At 48.8% G+C, this 12,140-nt stretch overlaps 1 long non-coding RNA gene across 1 annotated transcript in view; it reads left to right on the plus strand.

Moving 5' to 3' along the window:
* Positions 1–6,674, plus strand: part of LOC119473030 — a 7,051-nt gene extending 377 nt beyond the window's left edge. Inside the window, exons 2-3 of the long non-coding RNA XR_005202201.1 lie at positions 2,203–2,204; positions 6,539–6,674. This is a non-coding gene — a long non-coding RNA (uncharacterized LOC119473030). The remainder of the gene's footprint in view (positions 1–2,202; positions 2,205–6,538) is intronic.
* The last annotated feature ends 5,466 nt before the right edge of the window (positions 6,675–12,140 follow it).

The following is a 12,140-nucleotide window of genomic DNA, read 5'->3' on the forward strand; positions in this document are numbered from 1 at the left end:
CCTGGGTTCAGGCAATTCTCCTGCCTCAGCCTCCTGAGTAGCTGGGATTACAGGCACGCGCCACCATGCCCAGCTAATGTTTTGTATTTTTAGTAGAGACGGGGTTTCACCGTGTTGACCAGGATGGTCTCGATCTCTTGACCTCGTGATCCACCCGCCTCGGCCTCCCAAAGTGCTGGGATTATAGGCGTGAGCCACCGCGCCCGGCCCAGCCAAGGATTTTTTAAATGTTAATACTAAGTGCTGCTATGTCATAAGACAGATACATTAATATCAGGGTGATGGCATGTAATTGGCACAACCTTTCTGAACGAATTTTGGCAATATATATCAAGATACTTAAAAATATTTTGATCCTCTGACCCAGTAATTCCACCTCCAGAAAAAATTGTAAGGAAATAATCCAAGCCAGGCATGGTGGCATGCGACTATAGTCCCAGCTACTTGGGAGGCTGAGCCAGGAGGATCATTGGAGCCCAGGAGTTCAAGGCCATAATGTGCTATGACTTCACCTGTGAATAGCCACTGCACTCTGCCTGGACAACAGACTAATACCCAATTTCAAATAAAGAAGGAAAGAATGTAAGCCAAAATGTTGACAGATTTATGCATAAAGATTTTCATCATAGTATTTTTATAATAGCAAAAATTAGAAACAATCTGTACATATAAGGATAAGAGTTTGGTAAAATAGGCCAAACCTTGAGTGGGATGGTCCATGCCTATAATCTCAGCACTTTGGGAGACCCAGGTAGAGGAACACTTGAGCCCAGGAGTTAGAGACCAGCCTAGGCAATATGGCAAAACCCCATCTCCGTTAAAAAATACAAAAATTAGCTGGCAGTGATGGTGTGTGCCTATAGTCCCAACTACTCAGGAAGATCACTTGAGCCCAGGAAGCAGAGGTTGCAGTGGGCTGAGATCATGCCACTGTACTCTAGTCTGGGTGACAGAGTGAGACTCCTTAAATAAATAAATTAATTTAATTAAATAAAGCAAGATACAAAACTCTCTATGTTGTATAATATTAATCATGTAAAATAAAACCACATATACCCCCAAATTTAAGAAAGCGTGATAACTCTGATTTCCAAAGATAAAAAATGAGAGCAGTGTTTATTTATTTTTTTTTTTCCAAGATAGACTCTTGTTCTGTCGCCGAGGCTAGAGTACAATGGTGGAATCTCAACTTCTGCAACCTCTGCCTCCCGGGTTAAAGCAATTCTCCTGCCTTGGCCTCCTGAGTAGCTGGGATTACAGGCACGTGCCACAGTGCCCAGCTAATTTTTGTATTTTTGGTAGAGACGGGGTTTCACCACATTGGCCAAGATGGTCTCAAACTCCTGACCTGATGATCCTCCCACCTCGGCCTCGCAAAGTGCTGGAATTACAGGCGTGAGCGACTGCATCCGGCCAAGCAGTGTTTAGTGTGTGTGTGTGTGACAGAGTTTTGTTCTTGTTGCCCAGGCTGGAGTGCGATGGCACAATTTCAGTTCACTGCAACTTCCATCTCCCAGGTTCAAGTGATTCTCCTGCCTCAGCCTCTGGAATAGCTGGGATTACAGGCGCTCACCACCATGCCTGGCTAATATTTTGTGTTTTTACCAGAGACGGGGTTACATCATGTTAGTCAGGCTGGTCTTGAACTCCTGACCACAGGTGATCCACCCACCTCGGCCTTCCAAAGTGCTGGGATTACAGGCATGAGCCACCATGCCTGGCTGCAGTGTTTATTTCTTAAAGGATGCTTTATATATTTTTTAATTGTTATTTTCCTGTATTTTTCAAGTTTTCTACAATGAACAAACATTACTTAAACATTATTTTGGGAGTCACCCATTCTTACCTATGAAGAATATAGCCACCCCTTTATACCACATCAGGCTGCTTCAGCCTTTTGGACACCTGAGGATAAATGCTTGATGGGTGACAGATGAAGGTTAGTGACATTTCTTTTATGTCTTATAACCTTCCCTCAATTATCCACGGAAAGTTTTTCTCATAATTGCCAGTCCTTCTTTAGACAGAATCTGTCACTCCATTACATGATGCTTTTTTTAAAGTAAAATAAAACCTGAGAACAGAACAGAAACTTGTGCTGACCATGATATGAAAATGAACAGACAACTGGGTTTCCAGCTGCCGGTGAAGTACCAGTGCAAAAGGGACGCCCCAGCTGACCAATGCCAGAGACTGAGGTAGAAGTGCCCCCATTTCAGGCTTGCCTGTGGGAGCTGCCTGTAGGAATTCCAGCCTGCTACTTTTTGAGGTCCAAGGACACATTCTGCCTAGAGGCCCTTCAGATAAAAAGGTCTCCGTCACTGCAGGCAACAGGTGATTGTCAATGATTGGTAGCTGGAGAAACAGAAAACAAGATGATGCTTCCAGGACAAATGGTACCACCTCCAGGAAGCTTTCCCTGTCTCCTTCCTGATCCCCACTACTCCAGATGGCATTCCTCCCCCAAGGAACCATGGCCCTGGTGCGTTCCCTGCCCTCTTAGAGCAGATGTCACCATTGATGCTGTGGTAGCTGGTACTGTGAGAAGACATCACACAGACCTTCATTTACCTCCTAGCTCTGCCACTCAATTCCTGAGCCTCAGTTTCCTCAGCTGTGAAATGGAGAGAGTAATCTCCACAGCACAGAGCATTGTCCCCCTCCTTGTATTCTCTGGAAACAGTCTGACAACCCAGTCCTTGGGCTCATATAACATGATTGTGCACAGAGAAACTGCCTGGCTGACCAGACCACAATGGGAGACTCACTAGGCCCAGCTCGGTGGTACCAGTGGCACCCCCTACCTCTATGGCCTTGCCAGTCAGACCTCTAATGAGCTACAGCCAGGGAACAAACAACCAGTAGTGACTAATATCTCTCACATCTTCTGGAGAGCAGTTAACTGGTGGGATTACAGGACCCCAATTACTGAGGATCTCTCTAGGGGTGTGGTCACAGTCATGTTCAGAACTGAACTCAGCCTCCTCCCAAATACGTTATTCTTCCTGCTCCCTGTCTCAGTGAATAGGACTACCCAGAACCCAAGCTGGAAATCAGGGTATCATCCTCACACCTCCCTCTCAGTTATGTTTCCCATTCAATTCATCACCAAATCCTGTCACTTGTACCTCTCAAGTACATCCATTTCTTTCCATCCCAGGGCCAACACTGTGGTTCATGCCACTATCCCCCTCTCCTAAGGCATTGTCACAGTCTTCTCTTCACAGGTCTCCTTGACTCCCCACTGCCCCACAGGGAGCCTATCTCCTGCTTATGCTGAAAACCCCTCAAGGGCTCTCAGGATAAAAATTAGCCTCAATAACTCCAAGCCCCCGGCCTTACCCCAGTCTGGTCCCTGCTTCCTTTCTAACCTCATCTCTTTCTACTTCCTGTCTTACACCTGTAGTTTTCCCAAATTTTCTGTCCTGGCTCTTACCTACCTGATTTTGCTTATGACAGATTTTCCTCTGTCATTAACATCCTTCTCTTCCTCCCCTCCTCCCCCATCCCTTTTTTCGAGATGGGGATCTCATTGCGTGTTCCAGGCTGGAGTGCAGTGGCATGATCATAGCTCATTGCAACCGCAAACTCCTGGGCTCACAGACTCCTCCTGCCTGAGCCTCCCAAGTAGCTGGGACTATAGATGCATCACCACACCCGACAAAGTTTTCTGTTTTTTTTTTAGAGACAGGATCTCACTATATTGCCAGACAGATCTCAAGCAATCTTCCCATCTCAGCCTTCCAAGTAACTTCCTCCCTTATTTTCCCCCAGACCAGCTCCTTCTCATATTTTGAGATTTAGCTCAGATTTCTACTCTTCCAGAAGACTTTTTGCTCCCCAGTTCCCTGTACAAACCCCCAAACTAGGCTAAGTGTTCTTCTTATTGCCGCCATTTAGGGAGCACTATCCAAACACCTCTGACACCTTAACTCAATCCTGACAACATCTACGCATTCCTGTCATTATTATTTATTTATTTTTGAGATGCAGTTTCGCTTTTGTTGTCGAGGCTGGAGTGCAATGGCCCGATCTTGGCTCACCACAACCTCTGCCTCCACCTACCGGGTTGAAGTGATTTTTCTGCCTCAGCCTCCCTAGTAGCTGGGACCACAGGCATGCGCCACCACGCCAGCTAATTTTGTATTTTTAGTAGAGATAGGGTTTCCCCATGTTGGTCAGGCTTCTGACCTCAGGTGATCTGCCCACCTCGGCCTCCCAAAGTGCTGGGACTACAGGTGTGAGCCACCACACCTGGCCCCTATTACTCTTATTTTACAGATAAGAAAACTGAGGCTTGAAGAAGTTGAAGTAAATTTTCCAGGGCCAAACAGTAAGTTGCTCAGCAGTGCTGAAACCCAGGTCTATTTATTTGTTTATTTTTTATTTACAGAGCTGCATTGTCCTTTTATTTTTATAAAGATACCAAGAAAAAATAAGACGCACTCTTTTTTTTTTTTCTTTTTTGGTCAATTTGGTGAACAGACTTTGGTATGCACAGGCATACCAAATTGAATGGCATTCAAATTATTGAATGCCATTCAATAATGCCATCTGTCTATTCCTATGCATATAAGTTTGTTTTTGTTTTTTGTTTTCTTTGAGATGGAGTCTCCCACTGTCACCCAGGCTGGAGTGCAGTGGTTCGATCTTGGTTCACTGCAACCTCCGCCTCACAGGTTCAAGTGATTCTCCTGCCTCAGCCTCCCGAATAACTGGAATTACAAGCGTCCACCACCAGGCCTGGCTAATTTTTATTTTTATCTTTATTTTTTAGTAGAGACGAGGTTTCACCATTTTGGCAAGGCTGCTCTTGAACCTCGAACTCCTGACCTCGTGATTAGCCCACCTTGGCCTCCCAAAGTGCTGGGATTACAGGCATGAGCCACCATGCCCGGCTTTTTTTTTTTTAAACAGCGTCTCACTCTTTTTTTTTTTTTTTTTTTTTTTTTTTTTTTTTTTTTTTTTTTTTTTTTTTTTGAGACGGAGTTTCACTCATGTTACCCAGGCTGGAGTGCAATGGCGCGATCTCGGCTCACCGCAACCTCCGCCCCCTGGGTTCAGGCAATTCTCCTGCCTCAGCCTCCTGAGTAGCTGGGATTACAGGCACGCGCCACCATGCCCAGCTGATTTTTTTGTATTTTTAGTAGAGACGGGGTTTCACCATGTTGGCCAGGATGGTCTCGATCTCTTGACCTTGTGATCCACCCGCCTCGGCCTCCCAAAGTGCTGGGATTACAGGCTTGAGCCACCGCACCCGGCCAACAGCGTCTCACTCTTGTCACCCAGGCTGGAGTGTAGTGGCATTATCTGTGCTCACGGCAACCTCAGCCTCCCAGGTTCAAACGATTCTTGTACTTCGGCCACCCGAGTAGTTGGGATTACAGGTGTGTGCCACCAAGCGCAACTAATTTGTGCATTTTTAGTAAAGACGGGGTTTCACCATGTTGGCCAGGCTGGTCTCTAACTCCTGGCCTCAAGTGATCTGCCCGCCTCTGGTCATAGAAGCTTTTTACACCACAAACTGCAGTTCTCTTTCCTGAAGCTGGAGCCTCTGAAAGTACACAGCACACCCCTAGTTCGGCATGCCCTACCCCCACCCCTCCTTCTGGTCCCCAGAAGCCTCAGGCTCTCAGGCCCTTGAGTAGTAACTGCTAGTGAGGCTGCTTGGCTTCCTTGCGAGGGGGTCCCTCGAACGTGAGAACAGTGATCAGTTGAATTCGCTCTTGGCCCCAAGCAAGACAATGGGGCCGCTTTCATTGGACGTGGATTTCGCATCCTCCACCCCACGCCCCCAACCTGAAACATCCTCGCCAGCCCCAAACCTTCAGATTTCTTCTACCAAAACCTCAGGCTCAGACCTCGTGATCCTCCTGTTTAAGAAGCTTCCCAACCTCCCCACTTCTAGCTGGGTTCAACGAGGCTCAGGAGGTCCTTCAGGATTTTGGCTTCCTTCTGCCCACTAGGCTCCCGGCGCGGTTAGTTATAGCCCCACTCCGCGACTCCCCGCTTAGCTCCCACCCGCGCGCCCAGGACCCGAGCTCCAGGATCCTAGCGGGGAAGGCACCCCCAGTTCCCGGCCCTGGTGCCCTTGGGTCAGGGCCAGGAGAGGCACTTCCAGCCTAGCGCTGGCGCCGGGTGCGCCTCGCTTTACGGAAAGAACGCCCCTCAAATAAATCCGGAGCGGATTTGCATCACAGCAGCCGCGGGAAGGCTAGCTGTTGCCAAAGCTCCGAATCTCTGGATTCCCCCATCCCTTCCTGGTCCAGAGTAGAGAGTGTGGGGGGAGGGGAAATGGGGCGGTGCGGAGGAAGCTACTGGAAGGAGAGGGTGTGCGCCCTGGCCTTGAAACCTGGGTGGAGAGGCAGCTAGCAGGGTGAGGAGCAACCTATTCCTCCAGGCCAGATCTCAAGGTGGGCCTGGGTTCTCGGTGAGGGAGATAAAGACAAAGGCTTTGTGTGTATGTGTGTGTCTTGTGTTAAGGGAAATTGCCAGCCTGGCGGTAGTGAGTCTAACAGCCCCCACCTCTACTGCTAAGAATCTCCCATCTGGCCGGGCGCCATGGCGGCTGACGCTTGTAATCCCAGCACTTTGGGAGGCCGAGGCGGGTGGATCACGAGGTCAGGAGTTGGAGACCAGCCCGGCCAACACAGTGAAACTCCGTCTCTACTAAACATACAAAAATTAGCTGGGCGTGGTGGCGGCACCCTTAATCCCAGCTAGTCGGTAGGCTGAGGCAGGAGAATCGCTTGAACTCCGGAGGCAGAGGTTGCAGTGAGCCGAGATCACACCACTGCACTCCAGCTTAAGCAATAGAGCTAGACTCCGTCTCAAAAAAAAAAAAAAAGAATATCCCAGCTGTAGTTTCATCAGGTCCCCCTACCAGCTGCCTCTGGGGTCCTCATATCCCTGAGGCCTGCACCTTGGTGACTACTGTGTGCTCATAGAGCACAGGCATCCTGACCTCAAGTCCTGGCCCTGGCTATATTATTGCCCTTCAGTCATCTCACATGGCCAATCAGTGCCTGCTCTGTGCTTCCACTCAGGCCATTTCTCAATAGGAAAATTCTTTCCCCTTTGCATTAGCTAAAATTTTGCCCGTTCTTTAAGCCCACTTTAAAAGCTACCTATAGCTGGGTGCAGTGACTCACACCTGTAATCCCAGCACTTTGGGAGGCTGAGGCCAGCAGATACTTGAAGTCAGGAGTTTGAGACCAGCCTGGCCAACATGGTGAAACCCCGTCTCTACTAAAATACAAAAATTAACTGGGTGTGGTGGCATACGCTTGTAATCTCAGCTACTTGGGAGGCTGAGGCATGTGAATTGCTTGGACCTGGGAGGTGGAGGTTGCAGTGAGCTGAGGTCACACCACTTGCACTCCAGTGTGGGCAACAAAAAGAGACTCTGTCTCAAAAAATAGATTAATTAATTAATTAAAATAAAAACTATGGTACCTTCTGTGAAGCCTCTAAAAGGTCTGTGTCCGTAATTCTCTAATCTCTTCGTGTACAAAGTTCGAGCCACATTTTTAGCTCTAAAATTTTTCTTGGTGTGTCCACTAAGTCTGTTTTCTCCATTAGGCTGCAAGCTTTCAAGAACAAGTACAAGGACTGATTCAATTCTGTGTCCTCAGAGCCAAGGGAAGGGTTGGGGACAGCAGCAGCTGTGTGACCATTGGGAGGGCCTGTTTTCTCTCTGGATCTCAGAGTCCCTCTTCACCCTTACAGTGAGGGATCTGAATGAGATGACCCCCAAGGCTGTCTCCAGCCCTGACCCTATGAGCCAGTGGCCCTATGAACCAGTGGCTGGATTGCCCAGCCTCTTATCATAATCCAACCTTGGGCAGGGCAGGGCCAGGCTGGAATCAGGGGATCTGAAATCCTCCTACCTCCTTTGGATCAGTTAACTGAGGCAATTGTGCAATATTGCTGGGAACCTCAAGGCAGTGAATCTGGTGTCAACACATCATGATGCTATCCCAGCTGGAAAGTCCCTCTGGCCCTGGCTCTGGTGGCCTGACAACCAGCTTCAGCTGGGGATAGTGGGGAGGGGGAACCAGGCCATCCCAGAGAGTAAAGAAGCCCTCTTTCCACCCCTTTCTCAACACATACACACTATCTCCCGGAACAGTGGCATAGCCCCTCAACTCTCTGAAGGCTAGTTCAGGACCACCCCACTCTCCTCTCCAACCTCCTCACCCCCAGTCCAGCCCAGCTATCTCCAATCTGAGCTGAGACTACCCGGAGTTCCCAAATAGAAGGAAACTTGGTTCAGCATTTTTCACAGCACAAGAAGCTGTCAGCCCCTATTGCACACTTATAAATGGAACTCACTGTCTCTCAGGGCTGCATGGACCGCTTCTTCCTGAAAGTCTCATCCATGGACTCACATTTTACCTATTGAAGCCTCATTGAGTAATGCTAATCTGAAACCACAACTCTCAGACTTAGTTGAGATTCCAGTTCTGTTACTCCCTAGCTAGTTAAGGCATCTTACCTACCCTCCCTGGATCTCTGTTCCTTCATCTATAAAATGGAAACAATGATTTATACACACAGAGTGGTGGTTGTGGGCATAAGATTTTTGAAAACACCCGTTATAGGCATTGACACATTTAGAATGTCAAATGTGGGCATTTTTTTTTTTTTGAGACGGAGTCTTGCTCTGTCGCCAGGCTGGAGTGCAGTGGAACGATCTCGGTTCACTGCAACTTCCGCCTCCCAGGTTCGAGTGATTGTCCTACCTCAGCCTCCCAAGTAGCTGGGATTACAAATGCGTGCCAGCACTCCCAGCTAATTTTTGTATTTTTAGTGGAGACAGGGTTTCACCATGTGTGGCAAAGATGGTCTCAATCTCCTGAACTTGTGATCCACCCACCTTGGCCTCCCAAAGTGTTGGGATTACAGGCATAAGCCACCACGTCCAGCCCAAATGTGAGCATTATTTCTATTACCTATTCCCTGCATTCTCCCTTGAAGTTGCCTAATACTTTTTCTGGAAGCTGGGAATGGAGATTCTGAAGCTAAATCTTCCCTGGACACAAGCAGGAATATACAATTCTACAAGCTGCACTTAAACCCAGTTATAGACTTCAAAAGACAGCAAAGTAGATTTGAGGCCCAGAAATGGGTTAGAACTTACCAAAGGTCACACAGCAGGTATAAGTAGGTAGAACAGCAGGCAAGTAAGGAGAGGGAGGCAAATGGGCATATGAGTAGAGGTCAGGGCTGAGGTATTGAGCTGAATCCAAGGACAGACAGCTGAACAAGAAGATCTTCAGCTGACATTGCCCCATTTTCCATGCCCAGCAGGGCCTGACATTTGCCTGTCTTTGGAACTGCTCTTTCTGGGTTCCTGAGTTTGTGATTAGTTTCCCAAGAATGCTAGGTAAATATCTTTGTTGTTTGCTGAATAACCAGCCCCAAAGATTGGACAGGGGTCCCCATATAAATGTTGCCTCCAGATTGGCTCCCTCTATAGAGATGATCAGCTCCCCTAGGCAACGCCCCACCCAGGTGCTCCTCACAGGGTCCTCTATTGGGGCCTTGCTGGGGGCTCTGAACCCCACCACATGGAGTGGCTTTGGTGTGCATCATGTGGCTAAGGGCTCAGCACCTTCTTTGAAGACAGTCTATTCCTCCCAGCCACCCCGTAAAAAGTATGCAGTATTTTCTGTTCAGTACCTTTCTTCCCAAAAAAGATAGCCAGACATGGGTTGTTGCCATTCCAATGTGATAAGGAATCTTGCTGACCTTTGGAAATGTCCTGGGCTCATGGTAACCCCAATTATGGGGAAACTGGAGGTGCTGGGGTCAGCATATTGTGCTACTTGATAATTCTTTTTTTAGGTTATATGTTCTTTGTTTGTATAGTTCTGCTCTCTCTATCCCCACCTGCTGCCTCCTGCCCCCTGTCCCTCATCTTCAGGAAGCAGAAATGTGTTCTCATGGACAAAGCCTGTCTTCTCTCTGTTTAAGCTCATATGTCCCAGGCTCCCTACCTCCCTTCAGAGTTCATATGTGAACACCTTTGCCCATCTCCAGTAGGACATCGTCTAGTTTAGACAGCCACCTGAATGTAGGGGCTTTATTAATTGATTTCTCAAGCTGTCCATTTCAAGGATACTCTAATTTTGTCATCTGGGAGTCAGTAATGCCACAATTCTGAATTTGTAAGTTTCTGTAACCCATATTTTACCATGCTGGAATTCTGTGATGCTAAGATTCCATAACTGTGAACTCTATGAATCTAGAATTTCATGATTTTTAAAAATTGTGTTTAATGAATTTTGTTGTACACATGGTAACAGTAGCCAGCACTCTCTTGGCCTTGGTTTTGTGTTTATTTTTTAGAAGTTGCAAGTCTCAGTTCCAGGCTCTCTTCTCTGGGCATGCTGGTGCAGAGGAAAATCATTCCCACCCCTCCCAAGGCTCAGTGGGTGGGATAGTGCCCAGGGAAGCTCAATCCTAGGGCCCAGCACTCAGTCCACTCCCTCTTTCCTGAAAATCCTTACTTGGGTTTCAGTACCCGAGGGTAGCAGGAAAAGCAGTCTCCTTTGCAGTCCTTCCACCCAACTTCCTTCCCTCTTTGCCCTGCCCCAGGATCCAGGGAGAGAAAGTTTTGTGGGAGACTGACCTGCCTGATGAGTAGGTGGGGGAGAGAGGGTTAAGCACTGGGCAGAGAGCCAGTGGAGGAGCCAGGGGAAATTCCCTGGGGAGCCCTGCAGCCTTCCCCAGAGGTGAGGAAGGAACAGAGGCCGGAAGTGGGGGTGTGGGTGAGGGCACTAGTAAGGGTGGGGTGACCGGTATTGCATTGTGGGGTTGGAGCTGGGCTTCCGGCCATTGACCTATTAGTGACAAGGGACCTCTAGCCTGGCGCCCCAGGGACTGTCTGGTCGTTTCCGTCCTTACCCATTGACTCTGTGTTCCTGTGCCTGAATCAGACTCCCAGGAAAATCTGGAGGACAGGAGTTGGGGTCTGAGGAACCTGACTCAACAGCAGGGCTGCAGAGTCCAAGAGAGGCGCCAGGACATTCCAAGGATCACACCAGGGCTTGGGGCAGAACAGTGACTGAAGCTCGGGCTCCTGTCCAAAGCTATTCTCTTCATAATCCAAAGGGTCCCAGAATTATAAAATGCTCCCACAATAGACAGTTGGTGAAACCCAGGGCTAGAGGAAGGGCCCCCGCGCTAGGCTGCCTCTTTCTTTCAGTCCTGCAGCACAGCACACGGCTGAAGCTGCCAAACCAGATTTTCCAGTGGCTGCCTGAGGCTGGCTGGAGCGGGAAGCCCTCCTCCTGGCACGAACTCACAGCTCATGTCCTTCTCCCCCTCACCTCCTGATTCCTTGGCCTGGCCTTCTCCTCCTGCACCTGTGCCAACTGCCCCAGTGTGTCACCATTTCCTTCTCCACCTGCCTGCTATCTCCCCTGGGCTGCTCCCCAGGAACTGTGAGGTGTGATCCAGAGCTGCCCATCTCTGAGCCTCAGTTTTTCTCATCTATAGATGGGGAACAATGGCCTGCCTCCCAGGGGTTAACCACAAGAAGATTCCAAAGAAAAGTAAGGTCGTGGGGGCAAAGTAGCTCACCTCACGTCTGTATTCCCAACACTTTGGGACGCTGAGGCGGGAGGATCACTTGAGCCCAAGAGCTGGAGTGCAGTGGTGTGATCTCAACTGCAACCTCCACCTCCCAGTTTCAAGTACTTCTCATGTCTCAGCCTCCTGAGTAGCAGGGAGAACCTGTTTCCACCAAAAAAAAAGAAATCTTTTATATTATCCAGGCATGGTGGCCTGGACCTGGAGTCCCAGCTGCTTGTGAGACTGAGGTGGGAGGATAGATTGAGCCCAGGAGATTGAGGCTGCAGTGAACCAAGGTCAGGCTGCTGGACTCCAGTATGAGTGACAGAGCAAGATCTTGTCCCTAAATAAAAGGCAGTGGGGAGAGCTGAGCCGGGCGGCTCATGCTGGTAATCCCTGCACTTTGGAAGGCTGAGGTAGCTGGATCACTTGAGGCCAGGAGTTTGAGACCAGCCTAGCCAACATGGCAAATGACCCTGGGAGAAGAAGGTTACAGTGAACCGAGATCGTTACACTGCTCCATCCTGGGCAACAAAACGAGACTGTCTAAAAAAAAAAAA

The sequence above is a fragment of the Cebus imitator genome, unplaced genomic scaffold (assembly GCF_001604975.1).
Source record: "Cebus imitator isolate Cc_AM_T3 unplaced genomic scaffold, Cebus_imitator-1.0 Scaffold129, whole genome shotgun sequence".
NCBI classification, from domain to species: domain Eukaryota; kingdom Metazoa; phylum Chordata; class Mammalia; order Primates; family Cebidae; genus Cebus; species Cebus imitator.